The sequence below is a fragment of the Zootoca vivipara genome, chromosome 5 (assembly GCF_965207765.1).
Source record: "Zootoca vivipara chromosome 5, rZooViv2.hap1.1, whole genome shotgun sequence".
Classification (NCBI taxonomy): Eukaryota; Metazoa; Chordata; class Lepidosauria; order Squamata; family Lacertidae; genus Zootoca; species Zootoca vivipara.
This window is the reverse complement of record NC_142588.1, coordinates 63,863,145-63,869,144: the sequence shown is the minus strand read 5'-3', so window position 1 is coordinate 63,869,144 and position 6,000 is coordinate 63,863,145. Positions and strand designations below refer to the sequence as shown.

The 6,000-nt window shown below is 44.5% G+C and overlaps 1 protein-coding gene across 2 annotated transcripts in view; it reads left to right on the top strand.

The window, feature by feature from the left end:
- The first annotated feature begins 1,444 nt into the window (after nt 1–1,444).
- Nucleotides 1,445–6,000, top strand: part of CAB39 (calcium binding protein 39) — a 52,470-nt gene continuing 47,914 nt past the window's right edge. The window contains exon 1 of one of the 2 annotated variants that reach the window (XM_035132872.3): nt 1,445–1,717. The gene's annotated coding sequence lies outside the window, so the exon portion shown is untranslated. Of the gene's footprint in view, nt 1,718–2,067; nt 2,377–6,000 lie in introns of those variants that run through there. The other variant, XM_035132873.3, reaches the window with a different exon arrangement.

Here is a 6,000-nt window from a genome sequence, read left to right as displayed (position 1 = left end):
AAGTTTATGTTGTCCTGCCCTGCTGCACATTAAATTGCATGCAAATCTGGGTGAGGGGAATAGCTATGGGTGTAGGCTGTTAAAAGAAAATGGAGCGGGGGTCTTCTGGACCAGTAAACACTTGCTTATGTGAGCTTCAGCAGGTTTTTAAAGCCCTGTTCATTTTTCCCAAGCCTCTTTTTGATTGTACCACACCTGTTCTTACATTCTGTGCGCTGGATAGTTTTTCAGAGACTGGAAGGCATTATGTTAGAGCCGTCACTGCCTCAGGCACACAACTTAAAACTTCTGACCGAACAGGTTTATGCAGCATTACTAAACCTGTAAAAGAGATTTGGATAGAAATACGGGCATACCATTGGTGAACATAGGGCTATCATGCTACTTTAAGTATCTGCAAACTCACCAGCCTCATCCTTTCAGTCTTGGATTGATTGAAGGAAAACCTCTCCCAAGTCACATCTGCTCTTCCCCGCAACTGAATGCACATTTGACCTGGGAGTAAGACACGTTGAACGCAGTAGGGTTTACAGTACCTTCGCATTGGAGCGGACTGCACACAGCTGGGGAAAAGGCTCTTTATATATGGTTAGAGGCCCTGCTATTTATTTCCAAACAAAATGAAGGTTTGAGATGTGTCGCTAACAATTGCTGCTGAATTTCAAGGGTCTGCTGCTGCTTTCTGAATTTTTATTGCAGATGTGATTTAACAGTTAAAGCATTGCTAATCACTGATTAGAGACTAAGGTGTTAAGCCCGTACAGAAACTGTTCAAATAAGTAAATAAAACCGTGGCCGTGTTCAGTGAGGAGGAGTTCTTTCGACTAAACGCTAAGAAGTTTGAAATCTGACGAAATCCCACCTAATCCAGCATTCTTTGCAAAGAGAGCCAGCAAGCAGCAGGTAGAGCACCGTAAACTGTTCAGCGATTTCACTGTGACCTAGAGCATGTGCAGATTTTAATCTCGCATTGCACATGTATCTTTGGGATTATTATTATTAGGTCAAGAGCATAGCTGCCAAGTTTTCCCTTTTCTCGCGAGGAAGCCTATTCAGCATAAGGGAAAATCCCTGTAAAAAAGGGATAACTTGGCAGCTATGCAAGAGCCTGGAAAGGTTTTCACATAGCTTAACCACGCCCTACGATGTACGAAGGAAATGCCACCCCTCCCGGCATCTGCCCATGCTCAGAGGCATTCCTTTTCCCCATTGTCCTCGGTCTCCTTCGCGTTCCGAGCGCGGCCGGAAGAGAGAACATTGGCCGGCGTTGAAGGGCGCCTGGCAGGGCCAAGGGCTGCGGCGTCGGCTGCGCGGATCCCGCCAGGCCGCAGGGGGCAGCCGCGAGCCGCCGGCCGAGCTGGGCGCGGGGCTTTCTCCTGCTCCGCCGCAGCTGCTCGTCGGGTCAGTAGTATCCGCCGCCGGGCTGGGAAGGGAAGAGGAGAGCGAGAGCGAGAGCTAGCGAGAAGGGAAAGGGAAGGAAGAGCAGGGGCCGCTGCGCAGCCAGGACCGCGGGGCGGGGGAGGGGCCAGCCAGGCCGACACCGAGCGAGCCGAAGGCCGTAGGCGAACCCAGCCGGGGAGAGGAGCGCCGGCCGAGGCCCACACCGAGAGCTGACCGACGGACGCCGCAGCACCACCACCACCACGACGCCGACGAGGTGGGGGTAGCCGCCGCCGCCTGCCTGCCAGCCAGCCAACCGGCCCGCCGCGGAGCGAAGGTACTGCCGGGGCCTTGAGGGCCGCAGCTCGCCGTGTTGCGGCGCCTGAGGAGGCCTTTCCGAGGGGAGCCTTGGCGCTTCGGCTTCCCGGGGGCGGGAGGCGTTGGCGGCCAGGAGGAGGCGCGCGGGGGGGGGTCTTCTGCCTGTGGAGCTCGGGCCCCGGGGGCCTTCAGGCCTCCTCGGCCCCCGCTGGGCGGCTGCGGCCGCTTGACCCTCAGGGTGTGTCCTCAGGATGCCTCGACACGGATTCGGCGGCCCCTGACGTGCCCTGCTGGATGGAGGCGGATTTCTTCCCCTCTCCGCCCCGCCTCCTTCCTCTCTCCTTTATTATACCTTCCGCGCCCGCGGCTGAAGTGCGCGGCTCCAGCCGACCTTTGTGACTGTGGCCTCGGAGCCGGGAGTCGATTAGGGGAAGGAGGTCGGGGGTGGGAAGCGAAGGGGTGCCTGCGAGGCGCCTTGGCGGCTCCTGCTTGGGGCATTGTTGTCCTTGTGGGGCTCCAGGAAAACTTTCCATCGCCTTGGGGATCCTCCGTCGGCGTTGGGAGAGGGAGGAAAGGAGGGACCTCCTCGAATCCGGAACTGCTGCTAGTTCGTTCTCTTTCTTTCTTTTTTTTAAAGGCAGCCTTTGGGGCCTTTGAGCGGCCAGAGTCTGTCGTCAGGTTAGTTAAGCCGGTTTCTTGGTGGTGCAGGAATGAAAGCGTATTTGCTTTTCTCTTGCAAAATTGCCCTGTACGCAAAGGGCCCCGGTTTGCGTTAATGCAGCTACTACATAAACCAATTTTGCGCTTCTTGGTTGCTAGGTTGTTGTAATAAATAGCGTAGATGAGTAGGCCTGTGCCTATTTTTTTTTAAGCCGGAATATCGCAGTAGTAAATAGTGAGATTGAGGGTGATTCACAAGGTTCTATGTATACAGCAATTTCCTTCTTCTGGTTAACTGATTTGATCAGTTCTAGTGCATCCCTCTTGAAAACGCGGACAAATGGTGCTAGCTGCTCTGCAAAAAATATGTACCTATATGTATCCTGTAAATACAGGGTTTTTAAAAAGAAAAACCTTTTGAGTTTTGCACAGAGTCATATTTTTTATCTGTTTTGCAGTTTGTAAACCTGGAGTTTCTGAAAATATACTGCTAAGTAACATTGAGTCTAAAGTCCCATACTGTATAAGATTTGTTTCTGGAGAAAATGCAGCTCCTTTAGACAACATTTCTGTTCCAAATGCTAATACCGTAAGAGAAATGAACCAATATGATGGACAGAAGTAGTATTTTAGGTTGGCATGTTCATAATCTGGTCTACAGCCAGATTGGCTTAAAGTACTTGGGTCATCTGATTCCATTTTATAAAAGAGTGCTCTGGATTGGGTTGTACTATAAAATTTTAAAGATGTAAAATGCTCTTGTGGAAAAGTGTGAAACATCAGGTGCCTCCCATTAGGTCACCTGTGGCTTTGGAATATATTTCCTCTTTCGTTTTAAAGTGCATGAATCAACTTAAGATAAACATGACTCAAGCTCTCTGTCATCAACCTATTCAGTTCCAGGGCCCGCTTTTAACCCATACATGCATTTGGGGACCTATTTCTTAATATTTTACCATATATTTGTATGGTGGCAGTGATCCTCTTGTTACCCACATTGGATTAGGTCCCGGTCCACTGATGGGTCCTGACCCACCAGTTGAAGTGCTGTAGACGGCAAAAGTGACTATAAGGCCCAGGAGTTAGGGACATTTTTTTATATTGGCTGAGGGTCCAGTATGGCAAATAATTGCACATGGTAGTAATGAGAAACATAACAAGGGTCTCCAGTGCAAGAAGAAGGTGAATGTGGTGTGGAATTATGTGGTTGCAAGCAATTTAGCTTGTTGAACGTGCATCATAATTACTTGGGGAGTGGACAAAAGAATTTCCAACACTGGGCTCTTATACATTTTTATCAATTATGTGCTGGTTTATATATATAGTAGAATAATGTTTGTTTGTTTTTTATAATCCAGTTAATGGTGGGATTCATGCTCTAGAGAAAATTTACCCAGAATGGTTGAGGAAATCATTGCTTTTGGTTATTTTTTATATATATATATATAAAAACCCACTAACTAAATTACTTCTTTCTTTAATCTGTGAAATTTTAACAGAAGAGAACAGTTTCTGCACAGATAGATCAGTTGTTATAAACAGGTATATTTGAAACCACCTGTTTTTTAACACAGTCCTATTAAGTTGTCCATAGTAGCTGTTGAGAATAGGAGCCTTAAATTTGACTCTGCTGAAATAATTTTATCAGGAACATCTTTTATACTTGGTTGAGGTTCATGTTGTCAATCTTTGGGAAGAACACAATGTAATATTGTAGCTTTGGAATATAGGCTCCTAATGTTACATTTATGGGTTCCATTTCTGCAGAGAGTTAGGTGCTTAAATTGCTTTGACTTCAGCAAGATTCAGGCGAATCCGTAGGATAGTAATTTTGGGAATTATAGCAGAACCACATCTGCCACACAACAGTTGCTTGTTATTATTGAAGATGAATTTTGTCATTGATTTTTTTAGTGTTTGTCTGGCAGAACAAGTACCGTAGGTGTTTCTCCTATGGCACAAAGTGATTATATTATAAATTGGTCAATTGACATAGTATTTTGCATCTCTAATTGTAATGTTTCCAAATAGTGATAACAACAACAACAACAATAATGTAATTGTGGTATTTGAGTACAGATCCTGAAATGTTAAAGTGGTGTCTGTCTGACATGTTCAGCAAGTTCTCAAATTTGCTAAGTGGAAATGAAAAACATCCAACATTACCTATGTTCCTTTAACATTGGCTGGGATCTGTAGATCCCTATGTGTACACCCTTCTGGTGCCTCATGGAAAGCTGTTCTGGATAATCTGATGACCTTTTGGGGCAACTTTTCAGGGGGTATGAATGGCTGCCACTAGAAGGGGATAGTCTTTGAATCTCAACCATTATTTGATCTATTTCTGTACATGTCTGTTTTCCAGTATACACAAACTACAGTGAGCAACAGTTAAATGATGTGCTTTTTTCAAAAGAAGTTTAACCTATATGTTCATTGGTTATTCCTGTGTTACATGAAAATATGGTTTCTTAAGAGTGTTTTTTCTTGCTATCACTTTCAAACCCAGGGCTACACCTTCTGTGAAGTTATGTCAAGAATGCCCCACCTCTGAAATGTCTAGATTCCTAATGTGTTTCATTGAAAGTGGAAATGCAGTTATTTTTCACATTATAAAATGGCTTGCATTTTTATGTTGGGTCCCTATTAAATTGTGCTAATAAAACTATTGCTTTACCTTCAAACCGACTGTAATAATTTCTGTTTTAGTTCTTCAAGAATCCTAGTAGCATCCTCACAAGCTTATTCATGATTCAAACATTACAACTGATTAAAAGGAGTAGTAAGGTTTGATTTTGTATGGCTTAATCTTATAAACCTGCTCAAGGGCTCTGGAAGATTCAAGTCCTGTGACAAATCAATTCTAATTTCAAGACACATTGAAACTAGATCTCATTGATGTTGAGAGTACATGCTACTGCTGCAGATATTAGTAATGATGGTTCATTACTTTAGGTTTTGTGGCATTGTAGGGAAACACAAATCACATTTTTCAACACCAAGGTCTCGTAGAGAGATACCAGTTTGATTAAGATTGTATGATCAATTTTCCTTCAACCAAAGCAGTGTTATAAACTCAGGTATATAAGCCAGGCACTAAATGGCTCCTTAAATAAAGTTAGTTACAGGTAGGTAGCCTTGTTGGTCTGACGTAGTCAAAACAAAAAATAAAATAAAAATCCTTCCAGTAGCACCTTAGAGACCAACTAAGTTTGTCATTGGTATGAGCTTTCGTGTGCATGCACACTTCTTCAGATACCTTCTTCAGATACCTTCAGGTATATGAAGAAGTGTGCATGCACACGAAAGCTCATACGAATGACAAACTTAGTTGGCCTCTAAGGTGCTACTGGAAGGAATTTTTATTATTTTTCCTTAAATAAAGGTTACATTTGCCAAAATGGAATGTCTAGTTGCCATTTGGGAGGCAAGGCAGCTCTAAAGTCGTATTTTTCAATATGACTTTTTGGTTCCTGAAATTCATTCTGATTGTGCAATTAAAAAATATAACTGATAGAATTCTATAGGCTGTGGTATTAGTGTGTGAAAACAGTCAAGGTCCAATGATCCCCAGGTATGCACATCCAGATGGTGATGTCAGGCGCCATACTGGCGCTCAGGCATCTTCATTTGGGCACAAGT